General features: G+C 40.2%; 1 pseudogene; it reads right to left on the reverse strand.

Moving 5' to 3' along the window:
* Positions 1–15440: 15440 nt before the first annotated feature.
* Positions 15441–17314, reverse strand: LOC101110860 (spermatogenesis-associated serine-rich protein 2-like; annotated as a pseudogene).
* Positions 17315–25750: the final 8436 nt, after the last annotated feature.

A 25750-nucleotide genomic window follows, 5' to 3' on the forward strand; every position in this document is an offset into this window, starting at 1 on the left:
GGACGGTGCAACTAGACTTCTCTTGGTGCTCACTGCGAACCATCTATAAATACCAAATCACTATGTTGTATCACAGGAAATAACATAAGGTTGTGGGTCACATACTTCAAAAGGAAATTCATAGAAAAAGAAAAAAGTGGTCTTACTTAAAAAAGAGTAGATGCAATCTTCACTCTGTAGAAACCACCAGACGTCTCTCTCTCTTCTCTTTATGTTAGCAAGAGGAGCTGAAGAGGAAGAAGGACACTGATAACAGATTGTACACCTCCCTCTGGCTGAGATTTGGTGAAAGATACAGTGAGATTGTGGCACTAAAACAGAGAGGTATGATCAACATTTGTTGATCATGAGTTATTTCTGGGGGTCACCAGGAGGCCAGCTGCTGAGCAAGCTGCATTTCAGGGTTACTCTGGAGATTTGTCCATCCAAACCTGAAAGTAGAGGATCTCTGGTACAGAAGCACTCATTATCCATCTGTGGGTAAGACCAAAGAGAAACATTATTCCTCCTCTTTCCTGTTTTGTTTGGCTTAAGCAAACTCATTTTCTCTATTAAATTAGGAGGATTGCAGAAACCACTATGAGGAATATGTGAGTGCTACATACTCACTTTGCATTGATTCATTAACTAGTTGGGCATTGAGCATCTCCGTGTGCCTGGCGGGACAGGTAAGGCCAGACAGAGATAGAGCCTAAGTGCTATTAGATATAGGTTGGTAAGCAGTTGGAAGCGTGAACTGTGGAAGACTTTAATCCCAGGTGGCACTAATGGTAAAGACCTGCCTGCCAATGCAGGAGACACAAGAGATGTGAACAAAAAGTCCATGCTCTTTCCACTGAACCATTTTTCCCTCAGTGTTGGGACTTCGTATCGTCTATGCCTAAAATCCAAATTCTTTAATCTGGTGTTTAAAGTGAGCGAGCTAAGTCACTTCAGTTGCGTCTGACGCTTTGTGACCCTATGGAGTGTAGCCTGCCAGGTCCTCTGTCCATGGAATACTCCAGACAAGAATACTCGAGCGGGTTGCCATGCCCTCCTCCAGGGGATCTTCCTGTCGCAGGGATCAAACCGTCTCTTACATCTCCTGCATTGGCAGGCAGTTTCTTTACCACTAGCGCCACCTGGGAACCCCTTATATTGCTGTACTTATTGTTAATTATTTATAGTATCACACCTCGGTATAGATATTGATAATACCTATGATACAATGCAAAGAAGGAGAATATAGATATATGTGTATCATATAGCTCATAAACATGTTACATGTGTAAACCATGTGTGCTGAAGGGACAATATTCACAAGGAAAAATCCCCATCTTCCCTCGTCTTTCTCAAATTTGACTTAGCTAATCATGAATCTATACTATTCCAAAACAAATCTTAGAGAAAACTTCTTGAGCTTGCCCAGAAAAACTAACTTGAATTTTTACTAGAAATGTATTGAATTCATAGACTATATGGGAGAGATGGACATTTTGTGTCATCTTATCCAGGAACGCAGGTGTCTCATCTTCTGTTTCCTGTATTAGCATTTTAAAGCTTTCTCCATGCAAGTCTTACATATGTATAATCAATGTATAATATGTATAATAAAGTTGAGAGACTTTACACTTTTGCTGCTATTGAAAATTATGTCTATTTTACATTGTATTTTCCACTTGATCATTGGTAACATGGAGAAACGCTGTTGATTTTTGTAAGTTGATTTTATGTCTAGCAAACCTACTAAACTCTTTTTTGAGTTCTATTAGTTTGTCTTTTGATTCTATGATTTTTCCATGTTAAATGATTGTATCATCTGCAAGTAATGACAATTTTTATCTCCACCTTTTCAGTCCTTGCACATGTTTATTTTTTAACTAATTAATTTATATTAATAGGAGGATAGTTATTTTACAATATTGGGATGGTTTTTTTTCCCAACAGCATGAGCCAGACCTTCCACTGTTACAATATTTTCAATGTTATTAGGAATCCTTGTTTCCTTCCAATTTTAAAGAGAAAGTATCTAAAAGTTCCCTGAGTAAATAACAACAATTTGTCCCAAGAATTTGGCATATAATCTTTAATGCATTTAGTAAATTCCCTTCTCCTCCCAATTTCTTAAGATATTCTACTACAATTGGTTTTAGAAATTTATAAACACTTTATTCTGGATCATTTAATGTGATCATATAGTCCTTCTCCTTTTATCTATTAACATAAAGAATTACATTGTTAGACTTTCTGATTAACATATCATCCTTACATTTTTAGATATATCCTAATTGTTCATGAAGCAACAGTTAGAACTGGACATGGAACAACAGACTGGTTCCAAATAGGAAAAGGAGTACATCAAGGCTGTATATTGTCACCCTGCTTATTTAACTTCTATGCAGAGTACATCATGAGAAACGCTGGGTTGGATGAAGCACAAGCTGGCATCAAGATTGCTGGGAGAAATATCAATAACCTCAGATATGCAGATGACACCACCCTTATGCCAGAAAATGAAGAAGAACTAAAGAGCCTCTTGATGAAAGTGAAAGAGGAGAGTGGAAAAAGTTGGCTTAAGTTTTCAACATTCAGAAAACGAAGATCACGGCATCTGGTCCCATCACTTCCTGGCAAATAGATGGGGAAACAATGGAAACAGAGGCTGACTTTATTTGGGGGGGGGGCTCCAAAATCACTGAAGATGGTGACTGCAACCATGAAATTAAAAGGCACTTGCTCCTTGGAAGAAAAGCTATAACCAACCTAGACAGCATATTAAAAAGCAGAGACATTACTTTGCCAGCAAATGTCCAACTAGTCAAAGCCATGGTTTTTCCAGCTATGGATGTGAGAGTTGGACTATAAAAGAAAGTTGAGTGCTGAAGAATTGATGCTTTTGAACTGCCATGTTGGAGAAGACTCTTGAGAGTCCCTTGGACTGCAAGGAGATCCAACCAGTCCATCCTAAAGGAGATCAGTCCTGTGTGTTCATTGGAAGGACTGATGTTGAAGCTGAAACTCCAATACTTTGGCCACCTGATGTGAAGAACTGACTCATTTGAAAAGACCCTGATGCTGGGAAAGATTGAAGGTGAGAGGAGAAGGGGATGACAGGATGAAATGGTTGGATGGCATCACCAACTCAATGGACATGAGTTTGGATAAACTCCGGGAGTTGGTGATGGACAGGGAAGCCTGGCTTGCTGCAGTCCATGGGGTTGCAAAGAGTCAGACACAGCTGAGCAACTGAACTGAACTGAATTGTTCATAATATATTTTAACACATTATTAAATTTGGTTATCTAAAGTTCTGTTTGGAATTTTGGCACGTACAGAGATACAGAGAGATGCGGTCTATTTTCTGTCCTTTGTTATTCTTATCTGGTTTTGAAATCAAGATAACACTAAGCTCCTAAAATCATCCAAGCAGCTCTTATGTTTCCTCTATTTTCTGGAACAACTTGTGTAAGAGAGGAACTGACTGTTCCCTCAAGGTTTGCAAGATCTGAGGTGGCCATAAAATTCATCCGTAATTAATGTGAACAGGACACATTCAAGAATAAAGGAGACCATTATTAATAATTATGCCAGGGCAAAAGAGCATGAACAAAGACCAGTCTAGGTAAAACAAACTCGAGCTCAATGTTAATACTTTATGGGTATGGGACTTCGTGGGAGAGAGGCCTCTTCGTACCACGCCAGTGTCTTCATGCTTGGTTGATCTAGGCAGGTTTGCATTTCTTTCAGTACTACTCTTGATGGATCACTTTTCTTTGAAGTATTTTTTATACTTATTATGCATGTTCGCTTATCATAGAGCAAGATGTTCTGTAAAGTTGGCATGCCCAAAGCACTGTATGTAAGTTTCATATTCCTCCAATCTCTTTCAAGCTAGCACATTTTGTCACACACTAATTTGTTGAAAACATTGGGCCAGTTGTCCTAACAGTGACTCACCTTCTGTTTTATTTACTTTTCTTTAGCCTGTTCACCAATATATCAGGTAAACAGGAGGCTAGTTCTAAGGGTTTTGTCAAGTCAACTTAATGTTTGGCAAAAATGCATCAGAGATGAAGCTATGTTCTTTAGAAGGTAACACATCAGGATTTGACATCTGGACATCATCTAATATTCAGATTCACAATTAAATTAAATTGATAGCGAATTTTTTTATTGAACAGTGCTGGTTTCCCCCTTTATATTCAAAATAATCAATATGATGCTACTTTTGTATGTACAAATGTCTGCTTCCATATCAATCATACACTTTGGTTTTAACACTAATTTTAGTCCTTGACAGAGTCAATAGTTTCTTTAGAATTTGTAAGATAAAACCCAGTAAAATAGAACATTCTCTTATGAACTAGAGCTATTTAGTTACCAGAAATACAGCTCCTATTAGAGACGCAGGATAAACACATAATTCGTTTAAATTAGTTACCAGTTTCCAAAGAAGTTTGCTTCATGATTGCTTCAAATCATAACATATGAGCTTTCCTGGTTATCTATCTTTGGGCATCACTTGGCATTCATGTCTCTTCATTGATTAAATAAATTTCAACCCATTATATTTGGCTTTATTTTTGAAGCTCAAATCGTCATAATTTTAATGAGTAAAATTTCTTCCAGCTGGCTCCTATGTCCTCTTAAATAATCCCTTTACTTTTTTATTGAAATAAAATTATAAATATTTTTTAGTGTCTTAAATAAGTCCAAACAGTAAGTCTAATAAGTAGTGCAATTTCAAGATAGTGGTGAACATAAATGATATCTCAAGGTATATGCAATGTCTTTAATGTGATATAAAATTATTTTTCTTTTGGTGATAGAGTCAAGAGAATAAATAATAACTAAAAAAATTGTTGACTATATTTATAAATCAAGGAAAGCTCATATTGCAATTAGAGATTAGTGATAATAAAGACATCATTTCTCCATTCATGTACACCAACTTATGAAAATGTACTAGTGGGACAAACTATGGTCTCAGAGTGAAAAAAACAAAACAAAACTTAGTTTGGCAATTTAGTGCTGCACATTCTGCCCCCCACCCTATTTTTGTTTAGATTCAATTGACATACAACATTACATTCGTTTAAGGTGTTCAACATCATGCAGGCTTCCCCTGGTGGCTCATGGATAAAGAATCCTCCTGCCAATGTAGGAGATAGATTCAATTCCTGAGTTGGGAAGATCCCCTTGTTGTTCAGGTGCTAAATGGTGTCTGATGCCAGACTTCCCTGTCCATCACCAACTTCCGGAGTTTGCTCAAACTCATGTTCATTGAGTCAGTGATGCCATCCAACCATCTCATCCTCTGTCGCCCCCTTCTTCTGCCTTCAGTCTAGCCCCAGTTCAACCCACTACTCTGAAACCGTTTACCACAGATTGGGACTTGAACACACAGTACCTGGTCTCAGGACCTAATGAAGCTCAGGTTCTTGATGTCTCATCACAGAAAGAGTTCAGTGAGAGACAAAGTGATAGGTAAGGAGTGGATTTATTCAGATTCAGAGAGAAGCACACTCCATGGACAGAGTGTGGGCCATCACGGAGGGCAAGTGCGGCCCTGAAGTTTGGCAGGGTTAGTTTTAATAGGCTGTGTAATTTCATACGCTAATGAGTAGAAGGATTATTCCAACTATTTTGGAGAAGAGGTGGAGATTTCCAGGACTGGGGCCACCACCCACTCCTTGGTCTTTTTAACAGTGCCTTGGAACTGTCATGGGATCCCTAGGTATGTCCTTTCACTTGCTGATTGAGGATCAAGTTCTTGTCTTGCCTGCCATCTTGGTCCCATTTGATTCTAGTGGGTTTTATGCTGTGTCCTTGGGCTATGTCATCCTTTCAAAAGTTGTGCCCTGCCCCTTTCCCTCCTGTTACACCTACACTCAGATTCATTTGTCCTGAAATTTTATCCTTTCTCCAGACCACCCCACCCAATCCTATCTTCCCTAATACAGCTCCCCACCTAAGAATCATCCTGACTCTATCTCCCTAACTGTAAGCTCTTCCACCCACTGTCCACCCCAGTTCATCCCTTAATATACTATATCATCTCTCAGAGACCCCTCCCCATTGAAACCTGGACTCAATTTCTTGCCATACATCTAATTAAATTTTAAATCAGTCAAAGTCCTATCTGTTATTTTGACAGAGAAAATGTAATACTTATATAGAACATTAATATTAACTAATCTAATTTTAAATGTAACATACAGAATTGCTAACTAGGCATTTAAAAATTGAAAAAAAATTAAAAAGATAAAATTTTGCAGAGACAGCAACTGCAGGAATCAGCTACCACTCCCAGGGATGAGATAACAGGAACGGAGATTGGAAGTATTAAAGCTTTGAAACTTGGAGGAGAAACTTTGAAACTTGGAGCAGAGCTGAAACTCAAACCTCTAAGGCAAGAGCTCTGCTCAGCTAGAGCTGATATCTCTGTGAAGCATAATAAGGCTGGCTTTGTAAATATTGGAAATGACAAACTGAGTGCAGCTGCTGCTGAGGGAATGCCCTCCCAGTGCTGGGTGAAGAAGCAAGGCCAGGGTAATGCTAGTGGCGACAGGAAATAGATAGGAAGCCCTGAGGAAGCAAAGAGGATGGAGCAAGTCCTTCTTCCTTCTCCCACCTTGTAGTGTCCCTCTAGCAACCCCTCCTGGCAGAGCTTAATGAAGTGACTGGCAAAGGAGAAAAATGGTTTGCAGCATGCTACCCTCCGCAATGCAGAGCAGATACCCCAGTGCTAGCCTTGACTCTGACATGGTCAAACCTTCAACCATTCCACCGCTGCCGCTGCACCAACAAATCCAATTTGGCAGGAAAGAATCAGAAAAAGATGCTAACATGTAATGAATGTGGGGGGAAATTCATCAAGATGCCTGAAACCAGGCTTCAGTTGCTTGCCATCCTAATATAAGACTAGTATCTTAAAACAGGATCAGGATTACGGCACTACTGAGAGAGTCCCATATTATTTGAGTTTCATGGGCCATTTTCCATGACAAAAATGACTTTCCATGACTTTTCGATGACAAAAATCAGGATATGAAGTTCCATGACTGCAGGACGCCAGAAGTAGCTGGCTGATTCATGAAGGATGGAAAATTCTTTCTGTGGCAAAGCTGAACTCTGACATTATTAACTGCTGAAGCAAGCTGGGTTTGTGTCAGTGAAGTACAGAGAGAGGGAGAAAACTTATCTGAGGCTGACTAGCAGACAGACAACATTTAATATATGTCCTTGCTAGATCCCATTTGGAAAGAGCTGGACATTGGCCAATATCCCTAACAAAAGGAGGCTCTCCCTCCTATTAAAGCAAACTGGGAAATGAAAACCATCTGTCCTTTATGTGAGACACAAATATAATGGAAGTATTTTTTAAAGAAAAGAATTTTAAGTATTAATAATAAATTGTCTTTGTCCACCTGAAAGGAGAGAGTTATGGAGGACTTCATATGTACTCAGGTTCGTGCTAGGCACTGTAGGAGCCAAGAAGACAGAGGGGCGGGAATTAAAACTGTGGGGAAAAGGAAAGAAAGGAAAGGGGGAAAGTGAGAAGGTCAATTAATATTTATCAAGCAGTTATTTTTTGTCAGGTTTTGTTCTAAACAACATGTGCAGTAGATACAGATAAGGGAGGGGACGTTCAGAGATAGCTGTTAACTTTCCCAAGGTCATCAGCTCCTGAGAACAAGGATGAGAATGCAGATATTTCTGAAGTCTTAAACAAAGTATATTTTCTTCATAGAGATAGGGTGAAAGAGATATTTATAAAATGATACTGCTGAATCAATTATTTTATTAATGTGTGTGTTAGTAGCTCAGTCATGTCTGACTCTTTGTGATCCCATAGACTATAGCCCACCAGGCTCCTCTGTCCATGGGATTCTCCAGGCAAGAATACTGGAGTGGGTAGCCATTTCCCTCTCCAGGGTACCTTACTGACCCAGGGATCAAACCCAGATCTTCCACCTTGCAGGCAGATTCTTTACCGTCTAAACCAATTTTTCTTAATAGCCATCATGAATTCAAATATATCCAACTTTGGGTTTAGTAAGAAACCAGTGGGGTCATTTTTTTGTTGTTGTTTCATTGTATGAGAGGAGTTGGAAGATCCAGTGATCCCCTTCTGACTTTTTATCTTTAAGAAAATATAAAATACAACTCTTTTGCGACCCCATGGAATGTAGCCCACCAGGTTCCTCTGTCCATGAGATTTTGCAGGCAAGAGTGGGTTGCCATTTCCTTTTCCTGGGGATATTCCCCAACCCAGGGATCAAACCTGCATTTCCTACATTGCAGGTGGATTCCTTACCACTGAGCCACCCAGGTCTCCCACATTGCAGGTGGAGTCTTTACCAGCTGAGCCGCAGGGAAGCCGAAGAATACTGGAGCGGCCTATCCCTTCTCTAGCAGATCTTCCAGACCCAGAAATCAAACTGGGGTCTCCTGCATTACAGGTGGATTTTTTACCAACTGAGCCACCAGGGAAGCTATGACAAGTATCATCAGTTCAGTTCAGTTCAGTTCAGTAGCTCAGTTGTGTCCGGCTCTTTGAGACCTCATGAATCGCAGCACACCAGGCCTCCCTGTCTATCACCAACTCCCAGAGTTCATTCAAACTCATGTCCATTGAGTCAGTGATGCCATCCAGCCATCTCATCCTCTGTTGTCTCCTTCTCCTCCTGTCTCCAATCCCTCCCAGCATCAGGGGCTTTTCCAATGAGTCAACTCTTTGCATGAGGTGGCCAAAGTATTGGAGTTTCAGCTTTAGCATCAGTCCTTCTAATGAACACCCAGGACTGATCTCCTTTAGAATGGACTGGCTGGATCTCCTTGCAGTCCAAGGGACTCTCAAGAGTCTTCTCCAACACCACAGTTCAAAAGCATCAATTCTTTGGTGCTCAGCTTTCTTCACAGTCCAACTCTCACATCCATACATGACCACAAGAAAAACCATAGCCTTGACTAGACGAAACTTTGTTGGCAAAGTAATGTCTCTGCTTTTGAATATGTGCTCTAGGTTGGTCATAACTTTTCTTCCAAGGAGTAAGCATCTTTTAATTTCATGGCTGCAATCACCATCTGCAGTGATTTTGGAGCCCAGAAAAATAAAGTCTGACACTGTTTACCCATCTATTTGCCATGAAGTGATGGGGCCGGATGCCATGATCTTCATTTTCTGAATGTTGAGCTTTAAGCCAACTTTTTCACTCTCCTCTTGCACTTTCCTCAACAGGCTTTTTAGTTCCTCTTCACTTTCTGCCATAAGGATGGTGTCATTTGCATATCTGAGGTTGTTGATATATCTCCCAGCAATCTTGATTCCAGCTTGTGCTTCTTCCAGCCCAGCGTTTCTCATGATGTACTCTGCATAGAAGTTAAATAAGCAGGGTGACAATATACAGCCTTGACATACTCCTTTTCCTATTTGGAACCAGTCTGTTGTTCCATGTCCAGTTCTAACTGTTGCTTCCTGACCTGCATACAGGTTTCTCAAGAGGCAGGTCAGGTGGTCTGGTATTCCCATCTCTTTCAGAATTTTCCACAGTTTATTGTGATCCACACAGTCAAAGGCTTTGGCATGGTCAATAAAGCAGAAACAGACGTTTTTCTGGAACTCTTTTGCCTTTTCCATGATCCAGCAGATGTTGGCAATTTTATCTCTTGTTCCTCTGCCTTTTCTAAAACCAGCTTGAACATCAGGAAGTTCATGGTTCACGTATTGCTGAAGCCTGGCTTGGAGAATTTTGAGCATTACTTTAGTAGTGTATGAGATGAGTGCAATTGTGTGGTAGTTTGAGCATTCTTTGGCATTGCCTTTCTTTGGGATGGGAATGAAAACTGACCTTTTCCAGTCCTGTGGCCACTGCTGAGTTTTCCAAATTTGCTGGCATATTGAGCGCAGCACTTTCATAGCATCATCTTTCAGGATTTGAAACAGCTCAACTGGAATTCCATCATAAATGTAACCGATTGGAACTATAGACCTCATGGAGATTAAGGTTAATTTCACAGGATATAGCAACAAACTTAGAAGTCTGGGTGGTTTACAAAACTTCTTTGTTAGCATTAATCCTCATAAGCATAGCTTTATCAAACTGGATATTATCTGCTTTCCTAGTAGACTGTGAGGGAGGAAGGAACATTTTCTTCTTATTTTGTTGAAATTTATTTCACCAACAGTGAGTAGGATTTACAATTGCCAGGACAAGTGCTGGAACCTCAGTGATTACTGAGGAAGGGAGGGAAAGGCAAGTTTAAAACTTACAGACAGAGACAAAAGAAGGTTTTTAATAAGTAAAACATGGAGCATGTAATGTTTTACATTCACAATTCCGCTCTCTGTTGCCACGACAATTTACCCTAGCCTTGAATTTGCAGTAAACGCCTTAGCATCTTTTTATCAGCTTTCTTCTTCTAGAATGTATTGGAATCCATGTGAAAACATTTATTACCTATTAATTAAGGTTGCAAATAATGCAACATTCCATAAATGTCACTGCTTAATATAAAGTGTTTCTTCCAGCACCATAACCATCCTTCAAGTATTGGGTCCTTTTTTTTTTTTTTTTAAGGAATTACCCTCTGTATTACCAGACTTCCAGATATCCTCACTCAGGCTCCCTTACACTTCTTTTCTTCCTCCACTTTCCCTTTTATACACTCAAACATTTCTGAAAATGTCTTAATTGTCTCTTAACCAAATGATAAGAGTCATTGCTATCTATCATTTATATACGAATTTGTACAAGAAATCAATGAGTGGCAAGCCTCAATTCCCCTTCAAGAAACCCATTTTGAGTAAGAATTTATAAATTAAAGCTTCAAAGCTAACTCTTACCTGCAACACTGGTACCTCAGTCCAGCCAATAAATTATTACCTAATAAATTACTGTTTGCCTTTGAAAAGAAAATAGAGTTTAATCTTTGAGAATCAATTTCTCCTCTTAGTCTTCTTTCAGGCTCCTGGACAGCACAAGTCTAGCAACTCTGGTTACCCACAGCTTTTTAGATTTAACTGGTCAACATGCACGGAGAAGGCAATGGCACCCCACTCCAGTACTCTTGCCTGGAAAATCCCATGGACGGAGGAGCCTGATAGGCTGCAGTCCATGGGGCTACTAAGAGTTGGACAAGACTGAGTGACTTCACTTTCCCTTTTTACTTTCATGCATTGGAGAAGGCAATGGCAACCCACTCCAGTGTCCTTGCCTGGAGAACCCCAGGGACGGGAGAGCCTGGTGGGCTGCCATCTCTGGGGTCGCACAGAGTCGGACCCGACTGAAGTGACTTATCAGGTCAACATGCAGAGATGTCCAGAAAGATATCAAAGCATACATCTCTTGGTGTATACTCTGTTGCACCATCTAGAATCCCCATCAAGACTGAAGCCATAATTCCCCTAGCTTCCAAGAATGTTGGCTGCCAACAGCTGAGTCTCTCTCTGGCCTTCTCCTCTATGGAAAGAAGCTGCCAAACCCAAGGTAAGGTTATATGTCAATTATATCTCAATAAAATTGATTGATTGATTGATTAAAGGGAAAATGGAAAGCTATTCTAATAAAGAGACTTTTGTACAACTAAAAAAAATGTTTATCTGGGCCACACTTCATGTATATATTTTTAAAAATCTGTCTAAATATTAACAATAAGCCTTCAAATGTAGGGGCTCCCCTGGTGCCTCAGACGGTAAAGAATCCACCTGCAATGCAGGAGACATAGGTTTGATCCCTGGGTTCAGAAGATCCCCTGGAGAAGTGAATGGCTACCCACTCCAGTATTGTGGCCTGGAGAATTCCATGGACAGAGGAGCCTGGTAGGCTATAGTCCATGGGGTCACTAAGAGTCAGACATGACTGAGAGACTTTCACTTCAAATGTAGGTATGAACTGCTTTCTTTACCTGAACACTATAAAAATAACCACATTTTAAATAAATTAAATATACAATACGGTTGAGCAATTCTGAGAGAAATCTGAAACATACTAATCAAGACTAAGTGCTAAGATATTCTTTCTCTATGCGTATCATGTTATAGATTACATAAGCAAAGTGAGAGAGTAAATCTTTGGTGCAAACAAGCAGTTAGTTACTTATGAACACCAAAGCTGATGTGCATACAAAAGATGCCTGTCAGTCTCTGAAGGTCTGAATTGAGTCCTGATTTGGGCAAGGGTAATATCTGTGAGCACTGTCACAGGAGGTTTGTTAGTTGAACGTGAAAGCATAGGTTCTTAAGGGAAGGATCTTTGGAAATTTCAGCTTCACCAGAAGTGAGGGACTCTTTATTATTTTTACAATTGTCTAAGTCATAAAATGCTCTGAATCATAATGAGTCATTGCTCTTTTGAAATCAGAGAAAACACATTTGGTGAAGGGAGAAAGGCTGTCACCTATGCAAAACACCCAGATAGCAAAATTTGCTAACTCATATTGAGAATAGACTATGGATGTGGAGTTCAACTTTCTCTTCTCAAGTCTACCAGTCTTCCTCCTTTATTGAATTCAAATGTTTTTTTTTCATTAGTTTTAATATACCTTAATATATACTTATGTGTAGATATACAGTATATACCTAACCAAACAATGCATCACATGACAATGTGTACTCTAATGTTAAAACAAACTATCTTATCAAGTATATTTTACAACAATGTATGCTGCTAAGTCACTTCAGTCGTGTCCGACTCTGTGTGACCCCATGGACTGCAGCCATCCAGGTTCCTCCATCCATGGGATTTTCCAGGCAAGAGTACTGGAGTGGGTTGCCATTGCCTTCTCCATATAATACTTTGATTATGACATCCACCCCAACTTGAATGGTTTGAAGAACAAATTTATTTATATCAGTAAAAATACATAAATTTTAAAAGATTAGAATTGTGTGGTAACTATAGACTCTATTTCCTCTCTCTCCAAATGTTAATTTTCTTTAAAGTATCAAGATAAACAAGGGTATCTACCCAATTGCCATAATACTGAACTGTTCTAAAGATCCTAATTCAATAACAGATTTCAGGAAACATATTTAAGTTAACTTTAAATCATAGTTCATAATTTGACAGAGGAATAAGGACATCATAAACTATACCCAGATGCTGTAAGTGGTGAAACTATCAACATAAATGGAATGTTATCTGAGGTTTGCAAAAGACAAATTTATAAACACTATATGCTTAAATGAGTAAGTAAGTGTTAGCCACTCAGTCATGTCTGACTCTTTGCGATCCCATGGACTGTAGCCCACCAGGTTCCTCTGCCCAGGGACTTCTCAAGGCGAGAATACTGGAGTGAGTAGCCATTTCCTTCTCCAGAGGATCTTCTTCATTCAGGGATCAAACCCAGGTCTCCCACATTTTGGGCAGATTCTTTACTGTCTATGACTTATTTAATTGAAGACCTAGGTTTACATTTCATATCTTTAAGTGTTATTATGATTAATAAAAACTGATCTACAAAGTATAAGGAATTTAGGTATTTAGTAAAATAATAAAAAGTCTTAGATAAAGTAAAAATTTCATGTTTGTATTTTCATTTTGCACTGAGACAATTCAGAGAGAATAAGCATTGAGTTCTTTTAAACCAAAACATCAAAAAATAAAAATATTTTCCTGACTTGGGAGTATTGATGGGAATTGGATGTAGCTATAAAAATCTCTCTCTTTACTAAGCAGTGTTAAAAACTTTACAGATGGATGAATCTTGTAATGCTGAGGGAAGAGGGAAGCAAATTGTTTGATTTCTTTATACAAAGATAACAGATATTTTTCTCATAGCATAGTTCCTAAACATAGGCAAGCTACTTCAACTGATTTCAGATGAAAACAGCAAACTCTTCCACATTACAAAATATCCTTGGCTGTGTTGGATTTATTGCAAGATAGTATACTACTTGGAGAAGGCAATGGCACCCCACTCCAGTACTCTTGCCTGAAATTCCATGGACGGAGGAGCCTGGTAGGCTGCAGTCCATGGGGTCGCTGAGGTCGGACATGACTGAGCAACTTCATTTTCACTTCACTTTCATGCATTGGAGAAGGAAATGGCAACCCACTCCAGTGTTCTTGCCTGGAGAATCCCAGGGACGGGGGAGCCTGGTGAGCTACCATCTATGGGGTCACACAGAGTCGGACACGACTAAAGCGACTTAGCAGCAGCAGCAGCAGTATACTACTGTCCTTTGTGGATGATTCAAAGTACTCCCAATGTTATTTTGAATTGATGTGCTTTTTTGCTTTTAATGAGATTAAACTCTCTTGAAAAAAAGACTCTTTAGCTAAACTAAAAAAAAAAAAAACTTTACAAAAGGTTTCATAATGTCTTTTTATGGTTACTCATTATTAGGCTAAAGTCAATTTGCATATCTTTTGTTCCTAATATTATACTCAGCAGGAACACTTAGATCATTTAACTAAAATTAGATTTCTCCTTTTCTCATCCAAAAACATAGTTAAGTGAAAGTATTTATATTAGAACACAAGAAAACCACTTAAATCATTTTTAAGAACTTTATGATTTTGCATATTTCTTTATACATTTTTATTTGTTTTTTTGAATATTTATGCAATTGTTTTTATTTATTCAACTCTAAAGATTGACTGCAGCAATTTTTGGATGGTTGACACCTTAGATTAACACTAATTATATTGCTATAAATTTGGTTCAGGGTCAGAATGGGAATCAGGAAAGAGGGAGAATAAGAGCAACAAAAATCTTCAAACACTGAAATGAAGAAATACTTTTTTCCCTTGAATTAATGCTACTTTCCCATAGACTTCCCTAGACTGGTTTGCAGCCTAAGGTAATAGAAAACAAGGCTTGGGCATATGGAAGAAACCACAGGTTAAGCCATGGTGCCAAGCGAGAGACTAAAACTGCTATCTGAGTGTCAGGCTCAGGCACAGTTTAGGAGCACAGGCAGAGTCTCAAATGTGTCCCAGGGTCCTTCCATTTTCACCTATTCAATTCCCCCTTTCCTGGCCAATTCAGAGCTGTACACAACCCCCTCGCTGCCTCTCCTGCTCACGCTGTTGTTTACAGGGAACCCGACAGGCAGGTGCGGCTCCTGCTGCGACAGAAAGGCAGCAAGACCAGCCGTGATCCATCTCCTCCTGAACGCCTGGACAGTCGGGCTGGTTGAGGAAGGCTTCTTCAGGCCTCCAGAAGGCCTGGAGCCCCGAGAAGAACACTGCTTACCCTTGGGAAACCTGGCAACAGTTGCCTGTGATTTCTGGTGGAAATGACCAATCAGAATCAACCCATCTCACTGGAAAAGTTCAAGGGGGAAAAAAAAAAAAAAAAAACAGCTTCCCTTCCAAAAATGGTAAAGAGGAAACAAGGAGAGAAGAAACCAAAATATTTAGAATGGCATAAAAAGTGATATGCGTAAACTTCTTTTTGTTATTAAATCTAACTATAAGTTTCCTAAAGTCCAATTACCAAGTTGAATTGTGTGGGGAAGAGAGAGACCGGCTGGAATTTTCCTCAGGAGTTCACAACTTCAGGCTGAGAGGTCCTAGGTTTGCGCTGGGGGAGCCCCTTCCTGAACAAGGGCTTGGGTGGGCCCGGCTGCATGCTGGCTCCAGTCCCGTTCTTCCCTGCAGAGTGAGTCTGGCCCCATTCACTAGTGTCTCCTGGTGCCTGGGATGGAGAACTCTGGTACCTGGAACCAGATGAATACCATGAGCTATTTCTGTAACTACCCACGCTGTCGTGTCGCCCTTGGTTAGTGGGGTCACTGGACTTTGGGCCTTGTGGCCTGTAGCCTTGTCCTCCTCATCTGTTTCCTGGCAATACCTCTTGGTGAGGTTGGTAGGATCAGCCACCGGAGTTTGCTACAGTTGCAGGCGTCTCCCCCAGTGCCGAGTTCTTCTTGTTAGTGCTTGTAAGGCTGGCAGCAGAGGCGCAGGTGGAAACAGCAGCAGCAGAGGCGTCACACGGGCTACCCAAAGACACAGATACAACCAAGCTACATTGAGCCCGGGTCGAATAGCTGTTCTTTGGATGGGACACTTGTCCAAATGAATCAATGTTCTTCTTCAGGGTCTCTACATCACAGGTGAATTGGGCCACTCGTCCCAGATCCTCATCATATTTACGTTCACTAACAAAGTGCTTGATATCAGCTCTGAGCTCAACCAACTGCTCTTCTGACACCCAAACAGCCACATCAGTCATTTTCTTTAGAAGTTCGGCTTTCTTTTGACGGCTAAGCAAAATTTCCATTGCTTCAGCTTTCACTTTGTCCATTTCAGCAAGCAACGCCACTTCCCGATCCGTTAAACAGCTCTGCAATTCGGCAAAAGCTTGTTTCATTTTCTTAATAGAAGCATCCATCTCTTCTTTAACTACAACTTGGTATCATGCAAGAGACACTGTGCATCACTGGAGGTCTTTCACAGATTTTTCAATATTAGAACCAAGCTTTTTGTTGGTGGAAGAGAGGGGAACATCTTCCATGCCTAGATTTGAAAGCTGAGGTCCTACAGTAGTTCTTGAGAGAGACTTGGCAGCATTCTTGTTTTGTTGAGAATTCTGAGTAGAATGCATAGTCAAAGATCTGGACTCGAAATCAGAGACACCATCCTCCAGCATGGATCCTGTTCTATCCAGCATTTTTGATGTGGCAGACTCAGGATCCTCCAGTTCTCTGGCTTCTATTGAAAGTGTCTCCATACCTTCACTGAGTGAGTCCACAGACTCAGTATCATTGATGGCACCGTTGACATGATAACCATTAATACCACCTTTCTCTGAGGAGGGCGCAGATTGTTCCTCTTGAATAGAAACTGATTTATTGGAATCTGGGATACTGTTACTTGGTTCTGCTGCAGGTTTTGGCTTGCTTTTCTTCTTTTTGTTCGTTTTCTTGCCTGTCACTGTCCATTCTTTGAGTGCTTCACTGGCACTACCTTCCATGAATGCTTGTACTGTTTTGTCCACATAATTATCAAAGCGTTGCAAAACCAGGATAATTTCATTGTTACTCTTATTGGGAACTATTGCACACACTGCATTTATCTTTTCTTTCATGTTTTCAAAAGCTCCTCCTTGGGCCAGTACAGTATTGGACTGCAAATCAAAAATGAATCCTGATGAATCCTTCTGGTTTTGTTTCCTAGACATTGCAGGTTTCTTTAATCTCAAAAAATGCAGAAGAAAAGTATTATTTTGCCTTGTCTTGGTTCTGACTGTAGTTATCTTTGATTTAAAAGGAGGCGACCGAAGGCTGTAGTTGGAGGTGATAAATATAAAATCCTGGTTATTTGAAATCCTGTTCACTAGCTGTCGATCTCTTTTTCTTCTCTCATATCAAATTCGTGTCAAGAAATATTGCAGACATTTATGTCTCTTTTTCCAGGGAGATTCGCATCATCGTAACATCATGGGCTGGCAGACAAATGGCAAATGTCAAATAACTTTGAAAAGATCTTCAAGGAATTCCTTGGCGGTTCAGTAGACAGGACTCAGCGCTTTCACTGCTGGGGCTGGAGTTTGAGCCCTGGTCAGGGAACTATGATCCTATCCGGGACCCCCGCAGTCGCCGCATTCCCCAGTTCCGGCTCTGCGTCCCGGACACTCTGGAATCTGAGAAGAGGAAAAGCTATTTGTTTTTTAAAATTTATTCCCGAAACAGTATATTATCCTTCTTGGCCAAAATATTTTAAACAACTCAGTGCTTTAATTTCTTCACTTGCAAAGAACATTTTCAAGAAGAAATCCATTATGAGATTCAGTCCTCAAAGATAGATTTCTTAATTATTTAATGTACTTAACGTACACCCACACGTTACAGGTTTAACTGATGTCTCAGTTCCTCAAGCACTTGCCACTTTCTCCTAAGCTGGAGAGCTTTATCTTGAAGTGCTAGCAGATTTAACACATTAGAAATTTGGGGTTGATTTTTCCTCCCCAGTGTTAACAAAAACCTTTATACCCTTTCCAATAACTTCCTTGGGCAACCTCACCTGTCTAATGTCTAACATTTTAAAGGAAACTTCCTTCTTTTCTCAGTCATATCATATCTACATCAACATTCAAATATATGTGGCTTCTACAACTGTGCATACTGAGGTAGCATCAGAAAGTATCAGAAAGACTCTAAAATTACAGAATCCTATTGGATTCTCCACTCCTGGTCTCTCAATTCACATCATCTCACATATGGGGGGAAAAAATCTCACGAACAACAGAAGAAGATACAAATTATTGGCAAGCTGGGTATTGTAGAGCAACTCCTATTTTTCAAGGAAAAGGGGAAAAAATGAACATCTATTCAGAAGAAAAAACACACAAAGCTGCTTTGAGCTTCAGTTCAGTTTAGTTCAGTCGCTCAGTCGTGTTCGACTCTTTGTGACCCCATGGACTGCAGCACACCAAGCCTCCCTGTCCATCACCAACTCCCGGAGCTTACACAAACTCATGTCCATTGAGTTGGTGATGTCATCCAATCATCTCATCTTCTGTTGTCCCCTTTTCCTGCCGCCTTCAATCTTTCCCAGCATCAGGGTCTTTTCAAGTGAGCCACTTCTTCACATCAGGTGGCCAGAGTATTGGAGTTTCAGCTTCAACATCAGTCCTTCCAATGAACATTCAAGACTGATCTCCTTCAGAATGGACTGGTTGGATCTCCTTGCAGTCCAAGGGACTCTCAAGAGTCTTCTCCAACACCGCAATTCAAAAGCATCAATTCTTCGGCACTCAGCTTTCTTCACAGTCCAACTCTCACATCCGTACATGACCACTGGAAAACTATAGCCTTGACTAGACAGACCTTTGTTGATAAAGTAATGTCTCTGCTTTTTAATATGCTGTCTAGGTTGGTCATCACTTTTCTTCCAAGGAGCAAGCATCTTTTAATTTCATGGCTGTAGCCACTATCTGCAGTGATTTTGGAGCCCCCCAAAATTAAATCTGTCACTGTTTCCTTTGTTTCCCCATCTATTTGCCATAAAGTGATGGGACCAGGTGCCATGATCTTAGTTTTCTGAATGCTGAGTTTTAACTCAACTTTTTCACTCTCCTCTTTTACTTTCATCAAGAGGCTCTTTAGTTCTTCACTATCTGCTTTGAGCTTCCTGTGAATTAAAACTTGACCTCTAGGGGGCAGCAGTTCCCTAATACTGAGGACAGGCGACGTTTCAGGTTGAGGGCTTCATTGCTGTAACCCTCGTTTCCCAACAGTAGAGGTGTATTCTCACAAAGTAAGGAAACGTATTTGCTTGGAGGAAAATAAAATTCTACACTAATCCGTGCTCAAACTTACAAACATTCACTTACAAACACTGCAGGAGAACAGAAACAGGGAATCCTTCTCTAAGGCCATTGTTGATGGCTTCTCACGTAAAACTCTACCTATATACCGCAAACAAACATAGGGCAAAAGTCATAAACCTGCAATCAACAACAATTACAACATTTTCAAAAATTTTCCAGTGACTTTATAGATTCTTGGGAAATGGTTCTTTACAGTGTTTGTAAGACCCAAGCAGAAATAAATCTTACCTCTCTTTAGACAGCTTATGAAAGTGAAGCTTAGTCACTCAGTCATGTCTGACTCTTTGCAACCCCCGAGGACTGAGGCCAACCAGGCTCCACTGTCCATGGAATTCTCCAGGAAGGAATACTGAAGTGGGTAGCCATTCCCTTCTGCAATCTTGGATGAATATAGATGCAAAAATCCTCAACAAAATTCTAGCAAGCTGAATTCAACAACACATTAAAAAGGTCACACACCATGATCAACTCGGGTTTGTTCCAGGAATACAAGGATTCTTCAATATACACAAATCAATCAATGTGGCGCGCATGCATGTGTGTGTGCTAAGTCATTTCAGTCATGTCTGACTCTGTGCGACCCTGTGGACTGTAGCCTGCCAGGCTCCTCTGTCCATGGGATTCTCCAGGGAAGAATATTGGAGTGGAGTGCATTGCCATGCCCTTCTCCTCCCTGACCCAGAGATCAAAACTGTGTCTCTTACACCTACTTGCATTGGCATAAAAACAGATGCATAAACCAACGAAACAGAATCTAAAGTCCAGAAATAAACCTTTGCATATACAGTCAACTAAATATTGAACAGGGAGCCAGGAAGAGCCAATGGTGAAAATACAGACTCTTTAATAAATGGTGCTGGGAAAATTGGATATTCACTTGCAAAAGAATGCAACTACACCCTATCCTACACCACTCACAAAAATTAACTCAAAATGAATTAAAGACTCAAATGTATAATCTGAAAACATAAAACTACTAGAAAAAAAAAACATGGGAAAAACTCCTTGACATTGGTGTTGACAAAGATTTTTTGGAATTAACCCCAAAGATATAGACAACAAAAGCAAAAATAAAGAAATGAGACTACATCAAACTAAAAGGTTTCTGCAGAGCACAGAGGATATTCTCTTTTTAAAAGAATGAGTGTTTCACAGAAAGAATATTGTAGGGATTGAGACCAAAACCTCTGAAACCAAACAGACCTGGATCTGAATCTGACTCTGACATTTATTACATGAGAGGCATATGGTCATTCATCTGTTTTAGATGCCTGAAGTCTGCATTGACTTATATTTGAGTAAGTTCCTACCATATGAGACAAGGTGAGAAAGTACATCTCTCTCTCTGCAGCTGGGACGATCACAATTTTGTTTCTCAGCCCCTCTAGGGTAAGGGCATGTGATCTCTAGCACCAGCGTTCTCTTTGCTTGAGATCCTAGTTCCACTCAGAAGATCAATTCACCAGTTATTGGGTTATGGTTTTGTGGTTAGCGGGTCCAAGGGAGGCAGTTCGCCAGAGGGACATGCTGTGCAGACAAAAAACAGTTTACTTCTACAACATTCTCTTTGAAGCGAAACTAATAGAAGAATCAGGTGAAATTTTAATTTTTTGACATAATGAAGACTTTCAAGGAAATAAAAATGGAACACAAAAAGAATCCTCTAGAACTCAAAGCAACATGATTGATTTAATATTGTATTAAAGTAAGTAAAGAATGGTCACAAGAACTGAATTGGTAATCTGTATGATGAAATAAAATTCACAGTGCAAAACAAAATACAGTGAAATGAACATTTAGCTGGGGGATGCTTTCTGCACTTTCCTCATGCTTTCATGAAAAGACTTCTGCTACACACTCTGAGAGAGAAAAGTACCTCTCCAAATAATGAGCTCAAGAATTAGAAGGAGGACATGTACAAGTTATACTTGTTATAATTAGAACTTTCTCAAAACTGAAGAGAAATATGAATTTTTACATCAAAAGTATTCACCAAATCCCAGGCATATCCATGAGAGAAAACGTTTATCTAGACACAAAATGGTAGAACAACAAAAAAGTCCCAGGATAGAAAGACATTATTAGGAGATCTAGGCAAAAGATAACAAATTCCAACAAATGAAAGAGTATCAAGCTAACATTAGACTGTCAAACTAACATTTGATGTTAGTATCAAACTAATATCTGCAATTCTGGAAACTGGGAATGCAATACAATTTTTTTTTTCTTTGCTGCGCTGGGTCTTCGTTGCTTTGACATGGCTTTCTCTAGTTGAGGGGAGCCGGGGCTACTCTTCATTATGGTGCACAGGCTTCTCATTGCTATGGCTTCTCTTGCTGTGAAGCCTAGGCTTTAGGGATGCAGAACTCAGTATTTGCAGCCCACAGGCTCAGTAGTTGCAGCATGCGGATACAATTTTTATAAACTTTTGAAGGAACTTCAACTTCTGAAGCAGATTCACAGACAGAGTGCAATTTCTAGGTTAACACAAAAATTAAAGTGTAATTCAAGGGCAAGATGAAGTAAAATAGTCTGAAAGGGAAATGTCACAATCTACAGAGAAGCTGTAAGAACTGATGCCATAAAATAAAGCAACAAAATGAATTTTAGTATTAAATTTAATATGAAAAGAATTTGATTAGTTGCTTAATCATACTTGGGGGATTTTACTGCAATTATCTGAGTCTTTCACAGTTCATTTAAGTAGAAATTAAGTAAGAATATTGAAAATTGATTAAGAGAGCAAAAACTTAATTTAGTAGGGAGCATGGTCCTAGATTATACCCCCCAAACCCCCAGTTTATTAGCAAAAGGAAAACATTACAACATTCCCCAAATTAAAGAATAGCAGGCCCTGGTTTCTGACCATGGTCCATTGAGACCAGCAATAAACTACAAAAAAAAATAACAAAAGAAATAAACCACCTGGAACATTCAGAACAAGAATATCAGACACTTCCTATGAAGATTTATTAGAACTTCTGTGGCCAAGCAGGCATGTGGGCATAAAGTTATATGACTGTTTCTCCAAGGGCTGGCACAGGGCAAAAATAAAGCCTAAGAGACACGACTGAGCTGGATCCAGTATGTCAGCTGGGTCCAAAGCCGGAACTTTAGGTCAAAGTATTCAGAGAAGTTTCTGTGCTTTCCCAGGATGCCCGTGTCACAAGCAGTGTCCGCATTACACTTTATCCACTCTGTGTGTCTGTGTGTGTTAGTCCCTCAGTCATGTCTGTCTCTTGGCAACACCATGGGGTGTAGCCTGCCAGGCTCCTCAGTCCATGGGGTTTTCCAGGTAAGAATACTGGAGTGGGTTGGCATTTCCTTCTTCCTGACCTAGGGATCAAACTGGGTCTCCTGCATTGCAGGCAAACTCTTTACCATCTGAGCCACCAGAGAAGCCCTCATCCACCCTGGGAATAGTGAATTTCTGATTATATTGGGCCCTCCAGAAGGGGGCCCGATATACAATCGGAAGAGTCCTCTCTGCAACTCCTCTCTTGATCTCAGTGTTCCAACGATAAAATAAATAATTCTGATTGCTGCTGCTGCTGCTGCTAAGTCACTTCAGTCGTGTCCGACTCTGTGCGACCTCGTAGACGGCAGCCCACCAGGCTCCCCCGTCCCTGGGATTCTCCAGGCAAGAACACTGGAGTGGGTTGCCATTTCCTTCTCCAATGCATGAAAGTGAGAAGTGAAAGTGAAGTCGCTCAGTCGTGCCTGACTAGTAGCGACCCCATGGACTACAGCCTACCAGGCTCCTCCATCCATGGGATTTTCCAGGCAAGAGTACTGGAGTGGGTTGCCATTGCCTTCTCCGATAATTCTGACTACTTGATTCCAAAGATCCTAATTGTAAGAGTCTTCAGGATGTTATAATTTGTACTAAAAATGTGTTTACTTACTTCATTAAACATAGTTTTCTGTGTCCCTCTTAATCTAAGACCCTGGCCCTGGGAATGCAGTAGAGTCAGTTTCTTCCCACAATGCATTTTCAGTTGGTTTAATGCAGTGTGATGAGGACCCGGATAGTGGAAGAGGGTCTAGGAACAGAGACTATAACACTTCAGTGAGCGGGGTGAGACGGGGGCAAGGAAGACTTCCTCGTGGGTGAATCCTCTTGTTATATACAGCCATGACATTTTAGCTTTTTCTTCTGTTCTCTGCCTTCCCTCTGAGTGCCTAGGATAAGGGTCTGAGCTGTAAGTAATCAGTTAGTGCTACTGGCTAAAGTATCCATGCTCCTTTATGCCTCTTGTTTCACTGCCAGTGCCCCAGCCCCCTGAGCCCCGCCCCATGGAGGCAAATAAAAATCTGAATCCAGAGCTCCATCCGAGAAGTTCCGGACTCTTGGATCTGCCGCTTCTTTCTCAAAGACCATGAAATTCTTGCTCCTGACCCTTACTGTCTTTCTGATCCTGTTCCAGATGTTGCCAGGTAACCAGAACCCAGGAAAGAAGGAAAAGAGCGCTAGGGTCTGGAACTGCCCATGAAAAAGATAGTATCTTTCTGTCCATTCAGACAGGGTTTTCAGAGGCTTCTGAAATCTGCTTGACCTTATCAGAATATACCCTTCCCAGGACAAGCCTGAGGTTCCATATTAAGAAGGTGTGTTTGGCCAGAATCCCCAGAGTCATGGAAACGGTAGGGTGGTACCGCATAGTCTTTCAGTACTCAGGTGTAACCTTCGCCGGCAAAATTGACTTTGATACTTTGCCCCAGTCAATGTCCCAAGGGCCCAAATGAGCAGCTGTCTGGTTTCAGCTGTCTTTACGTTCTCTGCCAGATCATGGGTCCTGGAGCGTATCTTTGACATTAAGTTCTATTATCCCTTCATGTGAAAGCCTGGGATGATAATAATCTATGAAGCGGTCATGTGGAAGTGAGCACAGGTCCTTTCTGCTCCTTTCCAACTGCTAAAGCCTATAATTTAGTTAATGATTTATAATGAGATTACACAAACACATGGCCAGAACTTTAAATTCCTGTTTATGAAGGCCTGAATAATTTTTAAGCAAGGTACCGTTCACTTCATCTGTCTGATATTTGTAACCTTTATTCTGTACATTTATAAATTCATGTAAATATGTATGTACCTATAGTTCTTTCTTAGCCAAAAAAGTAGCTATATATTGCTCTAAAATTTTTTTATTCAACAGTACAAGGTGAATGTCTTCCTTGTCAGCACATAAAAATTGGCCTGATTGCTCCTAGAAGTCTCATAGTCCATCTTATAGAGAAATCATAATTTGTACATCTAACCCCTATGAAGGGTAAAATGTGATTTTTTTCCCCCAAATCTTTGATAAGACTAACAAAACTGCAACTGACTTCTTGCACATATATTTTTACTTACTTAGACAAAAGTTTCTAAAGAAGTTCCTAGAGGTTAACTTGCTAGGTAGAATAAAAACAAGCTCTTAGTTTAATTGATCTTGTCTGTTGCTTTCTAATCTCCATTTTATTTCCTCATCGATCTTTATTTTCTTCCTTTGATGGGCTATGTTTTTGTCTGTTCTTCTTTTTCTAATTTTTTCGGTAATAGTTTAGGTTGTTTATTTGAGATTTTCCTTAATTCTTATAAAAGGTCTGCACCACTATGAACTTCCCTATTAGGAAGGAAATTCCTCTTAGGGAATTTCCTCTTAGGGAACCTCTTAGGGAAGGTTGTATTTTCATTTGTCTCCAAGTATTTTCTGGTTTCTTCTTTGATTTCATTGTTGATCCATTGTTTTTTTAACAGCATGTTGGTTAATCTCCATGTGTTCATTCTTTTCTGCTTTTCTTTCTCTGATTGATTTCTAGTTTCATACAGTTGTGGTCAGACTTCCCTGGTGGCTCAGTGGTAAAGAATCTGCCTGCAATGCAGGAGGCACAGGAGATGTGGGTTCAGTCCCTGGGTTGGGAAGATCCCCTGGAGGAGAGCATGGCAACTGACTCCAGTATTATTGCCTGGAAAATCTTATGGAGAGAGGAGCCTGGGAGACTACAGTCCACAGGGTTGCAGGGAGTTGGACATGACCGAGACTGAGCATGCATGCACAGTTGTGGTCAGAAAAGATGCTCGAGCCAATAAACACATGAAAAGATGCTCAACATCGCTTATTATTAGAGAAATGCATATCAAAACTACAGTGAGGTATCACCTCACATCAGTCAAAATCACCATCATCAAAACCTCTACAAAGAAGAAATATTGGAAAGGGTGTGGAGAACAGGAACCCTCCTGCACTGTTGGTGGGAATGTATACAAATACAGTCCTTTTGAGAACAGTATGGAGATTCCTTAAAAAACTAGGAATAAATCTCTAACATATGATCCCGTAAACCCACTACTGGGCATATACTCTGAGAAAACCATAACTGAAAAAGACACATGTACCCCCCAATATTCATTGTAGCACTATTTACAGTAGCTAGGACATGTCGATGTCCATCAACAGATGAATGGATAAAGAATATGGGTACATATTATACAATGGAATAT

This window comes from Ovis aries, chromosome 13, assembly GCF_016772045.2.
Source record: "Ovis aries strain OAR_USU_Benz2616 breed Rambouillet chromosome 13, ARS-UI_Ramb_v3.0, whole genome shotgun sequence".
Classification (NCBI taxonomy): Eukaryota; Metazoa; Chordata; class Mammalia; order Artiodactyla; family Bovidae; genus Ovis; species Ovis aries.